The sequence below is a fragment of the Cucurbita pepo genome, chromosome 6, assembly GCF_057944985.1.
Source record: "Cucurbita pepo subsp. pepo isolate OVF chromosome 6, ASM5794498v1, whole genome shotgun sequence".
Lineage (NCBI taxonomy): Eukaryota > Viridiplantae > Streptophyta > Magnoliopsida > Cucurbitales > Cucurbitaceae > Cucurbita > Cucurbita pepo.
Genome location: NC_141803.1, coordinates 15,437,782 through 15,454,842, shown reverse-complemented (window position 1 = coordinate 15,454,842; position 17,061 = coordinate 15,437,782). Strand labels below are relative to the sequence as shown.

At 40.1% G+C, this 17,061-nt stretch overlaps 1 pseudogene; it reads right to left on the bottom strand.

Moving 5' to 3' along the window:
• Positions 1-10,423: 10,423 nt before the first annotated feature.
• LOC147792431 (uncharacterized) lies at positions 10,424-16,068 on the bottom strand (annotated as a pseudogene).
• Between the last annotated feature and the right edge of the window lie 993 nt (positions 16,069-17,061).

The following is a 17,061-nucleotide window of genomic DNA, read 5'->3' as shown; positions in this document are numbered from 1 at the left end:
TGAATATAGATATGGCAGTGCTCCTAAATTAGCTTACGTGCCATGGAGATGAGTAGAGGATCTCTAAAATGGATACACATTGACATGAGGGTTAACATTTCAAGGAGTTGCCAACTAATCTCTAATAGTGAACTAGGTCACTCCTCATAGATTACGATGCATTGGTTTTATGATATAGGAAATCGTTAAGAGCTAACTGATTCATCCTAGGATCCCTTACCGAACCCTAATAAATAGATGCACTTTAGTGATTTGAGGGTATGATATCACACCTAGACAAGAGCCTTGAATAAGCTAGACGATGAAAAACTATGGAAGGCCAAACCAAGTAAAACATTAAAACCTAAATAGGATTAGAACCTATATGTGCCAACAAAACCTTTTTTAAGCTACCAAATGACTGCATGGGTGGAAAAATGATAATTATAAGCTAATATACTATAGAATTTTTCTGAGTCTAAAATAAATAAGATTTACAAAATAAAAACATAAGAAAATTATATTTATCACATCGAAAGTAAAGTTGAAAATTTTAAAATAAACAAAATTGCTAAAAACACATAATTAATATGGTACACGCAACCGTCAAAAGGCAGACACAATCATACCTTGGTCACTTTCCTTATTAGCTTAGCATTCCTAAATCACAACTTTCTATACAATAGCATTCCACAGTTGATCTCTTAAAGGTTTGTCGACCTCTTCCTCTACCTTGTCCTCGAAATCCACCGCATCCTCTTACTCTAGTGTCAAAACTTCCATCATGTGTGACTTTAAAGCTTGTTCTTCCTCACAAACATGGTCCTTCATAGTTTTTGGCTTTTCTTTTGTCCTTATCGAACAACTTCTTCTTCTGATGTAGATACAATAGCATTCCACAGTTGATCTCTTAAAGGTTTGTCGACCTCTTCCTCTACCTTGTCCTCGAAATCCACCGCATCCTCTTACTCTAGTGTCAAAACTTCCATCATGTGTGACTTTAAAGCTTGTTCTTCCTCACAAACATGGTCCTTCATAGTTTTTGGCTTTTCTTTTGTCCTTATCGAACAACTTCTTCTTCTGATGTAGAAACTTCTTGCTCCACCATGTTAGGAATCACGACTCTCCACAATAGTATGATATTGTCCACTTTGAGCATAAGCTCTCATGGGTTTGCTTTGGGCTTCCCCAAAAGGCCTCATACCAATGGAGATAGTATCCCAATAATCCTCAACAATCCTCCCCTCGAACAAAGCACACTATAAGCCTCCCCTGAGGCTTATGGAGCTCTCGAATAGCCTCCCCCTTAATTGAGGCTCGACTCCTTTCTCTAGAGTCCTCGAACAAAGTACACCATCGACACTTTAGTCACTTTTGACTACACTCCTTTCTCTGGAGCCCTAAGGCCTCATACCAATGGAGATAGTATTCCTCACTTATAAACCCATGATCTTCCACTAAATTAACCAATGTGGGACACTCCCAATCCCAATAATCCTCAACACACCACACTCAAATATTCTTTTGATCTGAGAATGTTTTCCATCATCATAAACCAGTGATCGTAATGTCCATCAAATTTTAGAATTGATGGCTGCACAAAAACTACTCTCCGTCACCATATCGCTCCTTTTATCTTGAAAAGGTTGCTACTTTTCAAGGTAAGCAGACTTTGACACCAAATGTAAAAAAAAAAAAAGAGAAAACTAATTTCAATATACAATCAAAGTTATCAAATTTATCTCCTTTCATGAACTGAAATAGATATATAAAAAGAGAAAAATTAGCTGATAAATAGTAATCACTGGCTAACTACTCAAAACAAATCACAACTTCGTAACTAATAGGATCGCACACTAAATCAGATCATAAACTAAATCAACTCACAGCTTGGTAAACAATGGGATTATAAACTAAATATTTTAACATATTCATTATCAAGATGTTTGTGGCGAGCCTCCTAATCTAAATCTTGATCTTTACTTGGCTACAGATATTCTCAATCATTCTCCTAAACCAAGAATTGTGGTTGGCAAACTGTTCTGGATCATCCAATATCAAGGCTACGTTATAAGCATCTTCAAATTTCTCACGAAATCTCAAAGGTGGCATGCTCAAGAGGTTCGTATTTTCTTTCACAACGTCTTTACAACATTCAATGATGGAATGATTGGATGATGAGCAAGCTCTCAAGTTAAAAGATCTCTCTTCATTATCACTAACAACGATCTTTGGCACATGCCCTTCATTAGAAGAACCTGTCGACTTATTTCCTTTCCAACTATTTTTACTTGACGGTAAACAAGATCTTCACGAAGGTGAGATAAGACTACTGGCCAAAGTGATGAGATATCCTTGTTCGAGTTATCCTCTGAAGTTTCTTTAAATGAATCAAGAACTTGATGCTTAGAGTATCCTATGCGCATAAACCTCTCAAGTGATTCAAGGAGAACATCGATTTTGGTAGGTGTTCTTAAATATCAAAATTTCTTGTTTTGGCGGAATCGGCCAAATCAAACTTCAAAATTTTGGATGTTGATTTAACGCATCCTTATTACATTCACTAGTCTCATCAACCAGGATATTCACATGTTCCAATCAAATTAATGGGACAAATTACTAATCCTAGAGTAAATCATTTATGCATGAACTAAGAAGTGATCAGTCATGATATTCACTTGTTCCAATCAAATTCAATTGGAAAAATTACCAATGGTGAAGTAAATTTATGCATGAACCAAGAAAACCACATTGAGAGGAAGGTGTTCGAGTTCTTAGATACATCACAAGCAGTCTATTTCTGGGTTTTACATCTTCCTGGGAAATTCAATTATTTCCAAACTAATTTGTGATCATAAGCATAAGCTGAGTATTGAGCTATGACAAACACTTGTTTAGAGTTAGCTTGGCTCAGATACATTTTTCATGGCTTGAAAGTTTCGTTGTTCCAACCAGCATTGTTGTATTGTGATAATCAAGCAGCATTGCATATAGTAGTAAATCCAGTTTTTCACGAACTTACAAAGAACATTGAAATAGATTACCATATAGTTTGAAAAAAGTTACAAGCTAGAATCATCAAACCATGTTATGTTTCGACTAAAATGCAATTGGCATATGTTTTCTCTAAAGCTTTGGGAAGACAGCAATTTGATTTAATAAAAGACAAGTTCGGTGTGATTTGACATGCATTCTCCAACTTGAGGGGGAGTATTATGAAATTTGATTTAAGATATAAAGTTAGTTGTGGAATATATTTTATATAGCGGTAATAAGTTGGGATTTTTCCATTATTTTTAGCCATTGGTTTGTATGTTAAAAATGATGCTTTCATACCAGGTTAAGAATGAGAAATGGAAGTAGGATTGAAAGTCCAAGAAACATAGGTGGGATCAAAAGTCCAGGTGAGATATAAAGTCGGATTTTCATTGATGTTCTCAACATTTAAATAGAACACAAACTACAAACTAAATCTTAAAAATAAGATAAAATATTCTATTAACCAAATCCTGAAGATAAAACTAAATCTTAAAAATAACATAAAATATTCTATTAACCAAATCCTGAAGATAAAACTAAATCTTAAAAATAACATAAAATATTCTATTAATCAAATCGTGAAGAGAACCTAAAATATATCAAATATAAAATCATAATTATCTTATTTTCAAAAGTTTGTTAGTAGAATATTTTCACTTGTTTTTAGGATTTAGTTGGTAGCTCGTATCTTATTTAAACGTTGTGAACATTAATAACATTAATGAAGATGGGATTTTGGGATATTTTGAATCCCACTCTTGTTTCTCATTCATAACCGTCTCAAAAAAAAAAAATAATAATAATAATAAAAAAAAATAAATCATGGATTCAACTCCACATTACAATATTTATTTAGTTTTTCCATTTTCGCATAAGGTAGTGAGCACTCACATTTCGTCACCATATAGTTTGGTTGATGTTTTTTTTTTTTTCTCTTTTTTGTCAGCAAAAAATCAGGGAAGGACCATTGAAAAAGTGAAATGGTGACGAAAGTTGAAGAGAATCGAGAGAAGCTTATGACAGATATTCCGTAAAGATCTAGTATCCGACACATATTTCTTAAAGATCGGGTAGAACTATATATGTTGGAGATATTTCATAAAGAGGTGGTAGAGATATGTTTGATAGATTATAATTTGTAGGTGGTTAAATATGCTAAAGCTATATTGAGTAAACGGAAACCATATATATACTATCCTTTAGCCAATATTCATCATTGCATTTTCTCTCCTATTTCTTTGTGTTCATCTTGATCGAGTGTGTGTTGTTGTCCGATCCTAACAGCTTGTTCCTCATTCCAAGCTCAGTGCTTATAAGTGTCCGAGTTTTGATGATGAGACAAGACATATAGAGGATGTTTCATATGCAAATGTTGTTGGTACTTTGATGTATGTTATGGTGTATACTTGGCTTGATCTTTCACACGCAGTAAGCATGGTGAGCCGTTACATGCATAATCTTGGCAAAGAGTATTGATATGCTGACAAATGGATTCTCACGTACATTTTTGGGACTATCGATGTTGGAATCAAGTTTCAAAGAACAAGAGATGTTTAATCTTGACAACCTTGTAGTTGTCTATGTGGATTCTAACTATGTTGGTGATTTGGATAAGCAATGATCCACCATTGGTTATCTATTCACTAAGGCTAGTGGACCTGTTTTCAATATTGCAGTCTATTGTTGCATTGTATACCGTTGAAGCAAAGTACATGACAGTGACTGAAACTTTTAAAAAAGCTATGGACGCATTGTTTTATTGATGACTTAGGTATTATACTCAAGAACACGTAGAGATGTTTTGTGATAGCTAGAATGCTATTGGTTTGTCAAAGAACCAAATCCATCATATTCGTACCAAGCATATTGATGTTTGATTTCATTTTATTCGAGAAATTATCAATGAAGGGGACATTTATTTATTAAAAATTGAAATTAGTGATAATCTTGCGGATATGTTGACAAAGGTGTTTACTCATGAAAAGTTCTTGCTTTACTTAAATCTGATCAATGTTGGACGGAAGAAGTAGTTTGTTGACGTGGTGGCAGTCAACTAGTTATCTACTTGGAAATCTTCTGACGAGGTGGATATGGTTGTGAATTGTCATGAAGAATCAGTTCCTGAATCCTGAACATTTTTTGTACATTCCCCTCCTCTATTCATGCACCGATTGGGATTCATTTCGTTCATCTTCCATGTGATACATTCTCCCACATTAATACATGAATCAATATGATTCACATATGAACTTTAATGTTTCTATGTCTATGTAAAGGATTGTATTGGATGGTTGAGAGACATGGAGATTGAGTGCCATTTTGTAGTTACCTAGTGGGATTTGATGAATTTTACCCACGATCGAAATATGTTGAAACAAGTAAAAGAAGAAAAGGGAAAACTTGAGTGGAGAGATTTTTTGGAACAAAGTAATCTTAAGCCCTTTACAATTCTCTTTGTTGTTATTGTAGTGAAATTAATATATCTCATTAGTATTTACGGTGTAAAAAGCAGCACTAACTAACTTCCTAAACTTTCTTCAGAAGTTAAGAACGACTAATAATCTTCTTAATTAAAGCACAAAACTTGGCCCACTATTTGGCAACTACTAGCAATTCTCCAAAGTTACTCCATAAGTTAGTAACTTGTTCTACTAAGTTTACTAACAAATCTCCTAAAGTTACTATGTAAGTTAGTAACTTGTTCAACTAGCTCAAGTTTATTAGCTCACAATCTCTTCCGTAAACTTGATTTGTTCAAGATTCTTCGCTCTCAGCAATTCCCATATCTCTGCAAACTTAACTCTTGTTAGGGCCTTGGTTAGAATATATGCACGTTGCTCTCTAGTGCATATGAACTCCACAACAATTTGTCTTTTCTCAACACACTCACGGATGAAGTGGAAGTGAGTGTCAATGTGTTTGCTGCGTCTGTGAAATACTGGATTCTTCATCAGTGCAATAGCAGATTTATTGTCGACGTAAAGAATTACTAGCTTTAGTTTACTTCTAGTCAGTTCGCTCAACAAATTTCTCAGTCACAATGCTTAACATGATGCCACAGTTGGTGCCATGAACTCGGCCCCACTGGAAAATAGTGCCACAGTTCACTACTTTTGAGATTGCCAAGAGATCAAATTTTCGTTGAGATAAAACGTCATTCCTATAGTGCTTTTTCTATCGTCAATGTCTCTAGCTAAATCACTATCGGTAAAACCAAATAGTTCTTCAGCACCTCACCCTCTTTGATACTTCAACACGTAGCTTGTGGTTTCCTTCAAATAGAGGAGAATGTGCTTAACCACTTCATGATGCACCATAATGGGCTTTTTCATGTACCTACCCACTATTCCAATAGCATATGAAAGGTTCAGACGAGTATGAGTCAAATACGTTAGACTTCTGATGACGCGTCTATACTTAGTGGAATTCACCAAGCTTCCTTTAGCATCTTTCCTGAGTTGTAACTTTACTTTCATGGGATACTTGGTTGGTTTGCAATCTTCCATCTTAAATTGTTGCAACAACTTCTGACTAATAGCTTTAGCATGATACAAACTTTCTTTTGGTCCATTTCAATATCGAGGTAGTACGTCAATAACCCGATACCAGTCATCTCAAATTCTTTCATCATTTGTTGCTTGAACTCTTTGATGTCTTCAACACTTGTACCAGTGACGATCAAGTCATCAACGTACATGCCAACTATGAGTACTTCAGCCCCATTATTTCTTGTATACAATGCTTGTTCTACTTCATGAAGTTTAGACTCTTTAACCTCTTGTCAAAACGTATGTTCCATGCCCTAGGTTCTTGCCATAAACCATAGAGGGCCTTTGACGACTTATACACTTTGTGCTCTTCGGCTTTGATGACGAACCCTTCAGGTTGGGCAACATACACTTCGTCTTGGAGGTCCCCATTTAGGAATATTGATTTGTCATCCAAGTGATGGACCTCCCTCTCGTGTTGAGCTGCAACGACCAGAATCAACCTTACAGTGTCCAGTCTAGCCACATGCGCAAAAACCTCTTCAAAATCAACTCCTTGTCGTTGCATGTATCCCTTGTTAGATAAAACCTGAGTTTTTCATTTTTCCTTATTTAGATTCACACGATTTCAGAATACCTCCGTTTGACCATTTGACAAACACGTCGAATGGATCACCAAAGTTTTAGACGGCAATTTTGTAGGGAGTGGCACAGATTTAGTTGGCCACTCTCGAGCCATTTTTAGGATAATTTATATTTAAATAGGAAATCTGTTTAGAATATCAAACAACCTGATTTTAAGCGCAGTCAAAATTTCAGCCTTTCTCTCTCTTTGTTATTTTTACGCATTTTATTTTTCTTCCAACAACCTCTTGTCGAAGATTTCCTCTCACCAAGAAGAAGGGATTTCTCTTGCTGATTATCGAAATCCAACAAGTGGTATCAGAGCCAAGTTGAAGCCATCGGTGTATATCATTGCGGAGGAGCCAACCTATCAACAATCAAGTTGAATAGCTTAAGTGTTTAGAGTGTTGACCTAACAATACACAGGTCTCAGGTTCGAGTAGAAGAAAATGCAAAGTGCAAAAATAAGCACATCGTTTGGGGTCCATCCTGAGCAGGCTCTATCGGGTCGGTGTTCAGCGAGTGCAAAAATCCAACATCGAGCAGCTGCGGAAGGATATTTTTCAGACGGCAATTTGTTTAGGAAATTCACCAAAGTTTTAGACGGCACGGCAATTTTGTTTTTCCTCCGTTTGATCATTTGACGAACACGTCGAAATGGATCACCAAAGTTTTAGATGGAAATTTTGTATTTTGAGTTTTAGACGGCAATTTTGTAGGGAGTGATCACCAAAGTTTTAGATGGCAATTTTGTATTTTGTAGGAAGTGATCACCAAAGTTTTAGACTGTCAATTTTGTAGGGAGTGACACATATTTAGTTTAATTAGGAAGTGGCACATATTTAGTTTAATTAGGAAATTTGTTTAGGAAATCTGTTTAGAATATCAAACAACCTAATTTTAAGTGGAGTCAAAATTTCAGCCTTTCCCTCTCTTTGTTATTTTTACCCCTTTTATTTTTTCCTCCGTTTGATCATTTGACAAACACGTCTAAATGGATCACCAAAGTTTTAGACCACAATTTTGTAGGGAGGGGCACACATTTAGTTTAATTAGGAAATTTGTTTAGGAAATATGTTTAGAATATCAAACAACCTAATTTTAAGTGCAAGCCTTTCTCTCTCTTTCTTATTTTTACACATTTTATTTTTCTTCCAACAACCTCTTTGTCGAAGATTTCCTCTCACCAAGAAGAACGAATTTTCCTGGCTGATTATCAAAATCCAACATCCCTTCGCCACCAGTCATGCTTTGTTCTTGATGACATTTTCTTCTCTTCAACTTAAACATCCACTTAAAACCGGTGGGTTTGTGTCTAGAAGGTAAGTTAGTTAGTGCCCACATCTTTTTCTTCTCAATGGCTTCAAGCTCATTTTTCATGGCTTCTTCCATATCGTCTGAGTTGTTGTCTCACGGTAAGTTGTCATCTCCTCAGCTGCGAGCAAGACTAACTCATCAGGATCCAATTCTTCTTCAAGTGTATCCGCATAAATTTCAGTAAGAGAACGAAAGTTCTTTGGTCCATCCTCCGTTGTGGATCCTTATATGCTCTTGCCTGAGCTCTCTTGTTCTAGAGAGTCCATCCCGCCTTTCAGCGTCACCGATGATGAGATTTGTAGACTTGTTGGGGTTGCTGTAGAAGCACTTTCTAGGTCGTTTGCGTCTCCCTCTTCTTCTAGAGTAGTGAACTCTGCAATATTCTGCTTGTTATCGCTAATGTTGCACCAATCCCACTTCTCTTCTTCGAATACAACCTAAAGAATCTTACGTACTCTAAGTGAGGTGTCTTTCCAAACAATGCTTCGTAGGGAGTGCGAGTGTCCAGCGCCTTTGTTGATAAACACTTTAGAAGATAAACCGCATGTCGTATTGTTAGATAAATCACTATTTTAGGTTAAAAGTCATTCCAACTATTTTTTAGTTACTATTAGTTAAAGACGCACAGTTAAAGTTAGTGGGATGTACACGTTGAGTGGATTGGCTTTAATTGAGTCGCCACTCCTTTCGGATAGAATTGCCACAGCATGGGCGTTCTTCTTAGCAAGAATTATTGCAGTCGGATAATGGCTAGGAGGATTTGAAAGGCATTATGGCACTAAGATTTCAAAGGTTTAGCCAAGGCTTATCTCAGGACCCCACTACTCATCGTATTTGGATTGGTATTGCTACCGCGCATGACTTTGGAAGTCATGATGATATTACTGAAGAACGTCTTTATTGGAATATTTTTGCTTCCCATTTCGGACAATTAGCAATAATTTTTATGTGGACTTCCGGAAATCTCTTTCATGTAGCTTTGCAAGGCAATTTTGAAGCATGGGTACAAGACCCTTTACATGTAAGACCTATTGCTCATGCAATTTGGGATCCTCATTTTGGTCAACCGGCCGTTGAAGCTTTTACTCGAGGGGGTGCTCTTGGCCCAGTGAATATCACTTATTCTAGTGTTTATCAGTGGTGGTATACAATCGGTTTACGTACTAATGGGGATTTTTATACGGGAGCTCTTTTTTAGGATATTTAAATATCCCAATTGAATGAGAAATAAAATCATCGGGTTTTCAGCGCAGAATCTAAAATATTGTCTCTCTTTGTTTTTCTGCTATTTTCTTGTTCCAAGATTTTCCATCCGCTTTTTTCCTCGTCAACGTTTTTCTCCGATTTGCTCAGTCAAAATCAACACGTATTGCCTCAGCCCATAAAATTGTCGAGACTTCCATGCATTTAAGTAAGCTTTGTGCAGTGTTCATTATGGTGCGATTTCTTCGTTCGACCAGACCGTTTTGTTGTGGAGTGTACTGTTAGAATTGAAATTGCTCTGATACCAATTTGATGAAGTAAGCTAAAGTTGCTCCGATACCAACCTCGAAATAAAACGCTCGCTCTGAATCTAACTCGTTTAGATAACTCTCATGAAACTTTTAAAGGGGGATGTCGCAAGGGGAGAGAGACAAGGAGACAAAGAAGTTCTCAAGAGGTTATTCCACACTAAATGTAAATGTTTTTCTTCTCTTTCTTGTTGTTATTTATCTTTGCACTGTTACATTGAATAATGTTTTTCTTCTCTTTCTTGTTGTTATTTATCTTTGCACTATTACATTGAATACACGAGGCCTTTTTATAGCATTTCTTGAGGACAAATTTGGCTTTAACTACCCACTATTTTTTTCACCCATTTATTTTCCCTTCGATAATTATGCCTCATAATTAAATCGTTTTGACCGAACTAAAAAAAAAAAAAAAAAAAAAAAAAAAACATTTAAGTTTATTTTCCAACAAAACTCCCCATAAACTTAAATGCTTCTACTACCTGTCATGCCAATCATTTTCTTATATTTGTCGAACAATACTTTCGGTAGCGATTTTGTAAAAATGTCCGCAACTTGATCCTGACTTGCCACATGCTGCAATTCCACGTTTCCTTCCTTCACATGATCTCGAATAAAATGAAATCGAACATCAATGTGTTTGCTTCTTTCATGGTTCACTGGGTTCTTGGCTAACTCAATTGCTGATTTGTTGTCAACTTGTATTGTGGTTGCACCTCGTTGCTTTAGCTCCATCTCACTTAACAAATTTCTAAGCCATATTGCATGACACACACACCAAGATGCTACTACATACTCAGCTTCACACGTCGAGAGTGTCACGATAGGTTGTTTCTTTGAAAGTCAGGTAAATGCTATTAGCCCATGAAGAATACATAACGCGATATACTTTTTCGATCGTCTATGTCTCGGCACCAATCACTGTCGGAGTAACCAACTAACTTGTAATCTTCTGTTCTTGATTAAAATAACCCAAGTGACAATGTTCCTTAAACGTATCGTAGGATTCGCTTCAACGCCTTCCAATGTGAATAAATTGGCTCCTCCATGAACCGGCTTACTATGCAGACACTTAGTAAAGGATGTGGTCTTGTACATGTAAGATAGCGAAGGCTTCCCACCAGGCTTCGGTACCTACTTGTATCTACTCGTTCTCCTCCATCGTACTTTGAGAGCTTTGCACCTGGTTCCATTGGTGTGGATACCGGGTTGCAATTCTCCATCTTGTACTTCTTAAATATTTCTTACGCATATTTCACCTATGATATAAAAATACATGTTTCCCCTTGTTTAACCTCCAAACTGAGGAAAAATTTTAACAGGCCTAAGTCTGTCATCTCAAATTCTCGCGTCATTGTCCTTTTGAATTCTTCTATCATTTCATCATTGTTGCCTAAGAAGATGAGGTTGTCGACATAAAGAGCGACAAGTATCACATTACCTCCACTCTTTTTTGTATAGAGTGAATGTTCGTGGGGACATTGCTTGTACCCATTCTCCTTGAAGTATATGTTGATACGAGTATTCCATGCTCTCGGTGCTTGTTTCAACCCGTAAAGCGCCTTCTTTAGTTTTAATACCTTCTTCTCTTCTCTAATTTTCACTTACCTGGGAGGTTGTTCGAGATATACCTCTTCTTCAAGTACACCATTCAAGAATGCTGATTTGACATCCATTTGAAAAATTGGCCATTTGAATTGGGCTGCTTGGGAAATGATCAATCGGATTGTCTCCATTCTAGCGACGGGAGCAAACACTTCGTCATAGTCGATCCCCGCCTTTTGCTTATATCCCTTCGCAACAAGTCGCGCTTTGTACCGCTCAATCTCGCCTTGAGCATTCATCTTTTTTCTTGAATACCCACTTCACACCTATGGGCTGACTTCCTTCCGGTAGTTCTGTTACTTCCCATGTGTTGTTGCGATGGATCGCTTTAATCTCTTCATCCATGGCAGTTTGCCACTTCGTGTCTCGCACCGCCTCTTCAAAGCTGATATTTTCAGCATCTGCCAGAAGACATACAAGGTGTACCTCATCTGTTGAGTTATATAAATCTCACAAACTTCGCATTTTGGGTTGTCTTGGTTCATCTTCATCATCGAAAATTTCCGAATCTGTTGGTGCACTTGTTGGTGCAGCAACTGATGATTCTCCAACTTCGAAATAGACTTCCGTCGAATTGTTCAAGTCCCATTTGCTTGCTTCATTTACTCGCACATCACGACTGACTATCACCGTCTTACTGATCGGGTCAAGTAATTTGTACCCTTTTGTCTTCTCATCATATCTAATAAAAATATACCTTTTGTTTGTCTTCGAGCTTCGTTCTTTGTTGATTCGATAAGTGAGCATAAGCCACACTACCGAACACCTTGAGATGAGAAATTGTAGGCTTTTGTCCGCTCCAAGCCTCTTGTAGTGTTTGATCATCTAACTTTGCATGTGGACATAGATTCTATACGTAGATGGCGCAATGCACGACTTCTGCCCAAAAATTCTTCGGCATCCTTTTGCTCTTAAGCATTCAGCGAACCATGTCGAGAATGGTCCGGTTCTTTCTCTCGGCCACACCATTTTGCTGAAGGGTGTACCGTGCGGTTAGAAATCACATTATGCCTTGCTCCTCGCAGTACTCCATGAAAGCCGTCGACGTATACTCGCCACCTCTATCGGATCGTACAACTTTGATGTGTCTACCGATTTCCTTCTCCACCATTACTTTGAACTTTTAAAATACCTCAAACGCCTCGGATTTTCCTTTCAGAAAATAAGCCCAAGTTTTCGTGAGTAATCATCGATAAAGGAAATAAAATACCTCTTTTCGCTGAAGAACTCGAGATTAATTGGTCCACATATATCTGTATGGATCAACTCGAGGGGTTGTTTAGCCCAAAATTCAGCCTTCTTTTGAATTGAGGTTCTTGCATGCTTGCTGACCACGCATTCTTCACAAAAATTTTCTTCAAAGTCCATGTTTGGTAGTCCATGTACCATATTCTTCTTCGTTAACTCTTTTAGGCCACCATGATGTAGGTGACCAAAGCGGAGATGCCAGAGTGATGCCTTGTCTTCTACATCAACTCTCAAACACTTTTCTCATATGCTTGTTAAGTTCAATTTGTACATTCGATTCCTTCCTATCTCGACTCGAGCAACCAAGCGCTCTTTCTTATCCTTCAGGTGTAGCAGGCAGTCCTTTACGAATATTGAGTAACCTTTCTCTGTGAGTTGCCACATACTCAATATGTTGCTTTTGAGGTCTGGTACGTAATAGACATCTTGGATTGACCCCATCACACCATCCTTTTGTAAGAAGTGTATCGTACCTCGGCCTTTGACTTCCACCTTTGACGCATCTCCAAATGACACATGGCCATCTTCAATCTTCTGCATTTCTTTCAATAGGTGCTCGTGACCGCACATATGGTTGCTTGCCCCTGAGTCGAGGTACCAGAGAGTGTCGTTGTTGACGTTCTCTTCATCTTGAGCCATTAAAAGAAGATCGTCATCTATTACGTCTTCCATGGCCAGATTGGTTGTTTCTTCCACCCTTTTCCTTGCTCGACATGCTTTTGCAACGTGCTCGATTCTACCGCAATTGTTGTTGGATTTCAATAATCGCCAGGGAAATCCTTTATTTTCGGTGAGAGGAAATTGTCGACAGGAGGTTGTTGGAAGAAAAATAAAATGCCTAAAATAACAGAGAGAAGGTCTGAAAGTTTGACTGCTCTTCAAAATCAGGTTGTTAAATTTCTGAACAGATTTCCTATTTAAATATAACCTATCCTAAAAATGGGTGGAGAGTGGCCAACTGAAACTGTGCCACTTCCTAGAAAATTGCCGTCTAAGAATTCGCTAATCCATTCGACGTGTTTGTCAAATGGTCAAACGGAGAATTAAATGTAAACGTGTGAATCTAAATAAGGAAAAACAAAGGTTTTATCTAACAATCTCCTCCTAAAACCTGTGTTATATCTACCTTATTTCGTTTCGTTTGAACTCCGTTTTGAGCCCTATGACTCAGTGTCCCTGGCGGCATGTTCTCCAGACTCTACGTCTTGTTCGGCCGCCTCTTCTTCGAGTTGGCGCGCCGCCAGTCCAGGTGGTTCACCTCTCCCTAATAGGTCTTCCATCTTCCGGTACCTGACCGAGAGGTTGACCGGTTGCTCAGTGTCCCTGGCGGCATGTCCTCCAGACTCCACGTCTTGTTCTGCCGCCTCTTCTTCGAGTTGGCGCGCCGCAAGTCCAGGTGGTTCACCTCTTCCTAATAGGTCTTCCATCTTCCGGTACCTGGCCGAGAAGTTGACTGGTTGCTCTATCTCTAGCTTTAGGATGTAAAGGCAGTTTGCCGTGCACCGAACTTGCGTGAGCAACCGTCGTCGATCATCGCGGATCCTAAGTAGCCCGCGTTTGATGGAAATGTGGCAGCCGGCCTTATCGAGTTTACCCAGGCTCACAATATTAGCCTTGAGTCTCGGGATGAAGTAGACGCCGGTCAGCTTGTGATGATTGCCTCCCTTGCCGATGAATAGGATGGTGCCGTGCCCTTCGATCTCGACGACGGAGCCGTCGCCAAATTTCACCGTCCCGCGAATCCCCGAGTCAAGCTCGGAGAACGCAGACATGGCCCCGGTCATATGGTTTGTTGCCCCCGTGTCGAGGACCCATCGCCGGTGCTCTTGCTGCTCGCCTCTTTCACCGATTTGAGCGAGCACTCGCTCCTCCTTCAGTCGAATTGGCTCCCCAGCCGGTGCATTTGTTATGCACAGTTGGAGCTCTTCCTCGAGTTCGACGCTCACCGGAGCAGTTATGCCATCGTCGATTACCTCTGTGGATTTGGGGAGCTCTTCCTCGGGTTCGACGCTCACCGGAGCAGTTATGCCGTCGTCGATTACCTCTGTGGATTTGGGGAGCTCTTCCTCGGGTTTGACGTCAGGTAGGACTGATGCAGTCACCATGAAAAGGGCCGGCTCATCCTCCTCGGATTGAGCCACATGGGTCTTTTCGGCCGTCTCCTTGTTCCTGAGCTTGCTCCAGCAATTCTTGCTCAGGTGACCTCTCTTTCCACAGTACGAGCACTGGATTGGCCCGTCATCAGTCGACTCCTTCTTTTGATTTGCCTCTTTCCCGTGCATGCGCCGGCGAGATTTCCACGACGTCTTACCGCCTTTGCGGCTGGAGGGCCCATTGCTCTCGCCGGTGTCATCACGGAGCTTTAGGCGTGCAAGCCATTCCTCCTCAGTGAGGAGTAGACGACCCTCCTTGTCGACAGCTGAAATGGTATTTTTCTTCCGCTGCTCGACGTTACGCAGTCTTCCGGTCACCTCTTCCACCGTTAGGTCATTCACGTCAAGCAATGTCTCGATTGAAATTGCAACTTGCTCGAGGTGATCGAGGACGACCTGCAGCATCTTCTTCACGATTTCTGTCTCGCTGATGCTGCCACCGAGTGTGGTGATGCTGTTGGCGAGCCCCGTGATTCGCATTGAAAAATCATCGACAGATTCCGCCGCGTCCTTAAAGCGGATCTCCGAGAGCTCCTTCCGCAGCTGCTCGATGTTGGATTCCCGCACTCGCTGTACACCGACCCGACGGGATTTAATTCCCTCCCAGGCCGATTGCGCGGTGCGCTTGGTGGAGAGAGATGCCAGCATCTCTGGGGGCACAGATCGTAATATGGCGGCGAACGCCAGTCGATCCTCTCGATACTCAATCGTTTCTCCTTCCTCTGGCTCGATAGCGTGCCATAACCCTTGCGCCTGTAGGTTGACGCGCATCAACAAGGTCCACTCGTTATAGTTGGACCTTGTCAAAATATCGGATACTGAACAACGGCGGTCGTTGTCTCCCTGATCAACCTGCAGCATCTTCTTCACGATTTCTGTCTCGCTGATGCTGCCACCGAGTGTGGTGATGCTGTTGGCGAGCCCCGTGATTCGCATTAAAAAATCATCGACAGATTCCGCCGCGTCCTTAAAGCGGATCTCCGAGAGCTCCTTCCGCAGCTGCTCGATGTTGGATTCCCGCACTCGCTGTACACCGATCCGACGGGATTTAATTCCGTCCCAGGCCGATTGCGCGGTGCGCTTGGTGGAGAGAGATGCCAGCATCTCGGGGGCACAGATCGTAATATGGCGGCGGCGAACGCCAGTCCCGATACTCAATCGTTTCTCCTTCCTCTGTCTCGATAGCGTGCCCTAACCCTTGCGCCTGTAGGTTGACGCGCATCAACAAGGTCCACTCGTTATAGTTGGACCTTGTCAATATCGGATACTGAACAACGGCGGTCGTTGTCTCCCTGATCACTTGCTCAACGACACCTCGACACCCGTCATCACGACATCGGCCTCCTCGTGGTGGTGATGGAGATGCTAGCACTTGGCAGCAGCGTGGAGGAGTGAGCGAGCCTGCTCGGGATGGAGGACCCCACGATGTACTTATTTTTCGCACTTTGCATTTTCTTCTACTCGAACCTGAGACCTGTGTGTTGTTAAGTCGACACTCTAACCACTTGAGCTATTCAACTTGATTGTTGATAGGATGGCTCCTCCGCAATGATATACACCGATGGCTTCAACTTGGCTCTGATACCACTTGTTGGATTTCGATAATCGCCAGGGAAATCCTTTATTTTCGGTGAGAGGAAATTGTCGACACGAGGTTGTTGGAAGAAAAATAAAATGCCTAAAATAACAGAGAGAAGGTCTGAAAGTTTGACTGCTCTTCAAAATCAGGTTGTTAAATTTCTGAACAGATTTCCTATTTAAATATAACCTATCCTAAAAATGGGTGGAGAGTGGCCAACTGAAACTGTGCCACTTCCTAGAAAATTGGGTTTTATCTAACAATTGTAACATTTTTCAAAGTTACAATTATTTGCTTAATGGCCATATTTCTGACATTTAAAGCACTGGATGTTGGGATTGTATCCTTGACCGCGCCCTTGAATACGTTCTCTTCCACGCCAATTTGCTTGGCTCGATAGTCTTTTCTCCTGGTTGTTTTCTTCGCGACTATTGCCTTGACCACCCCGACCATTCCCGCGACATCGACTATCTCTACCTCAAAAATTTTGTGAGTAGAGAACTTTTCCATCCTTTATT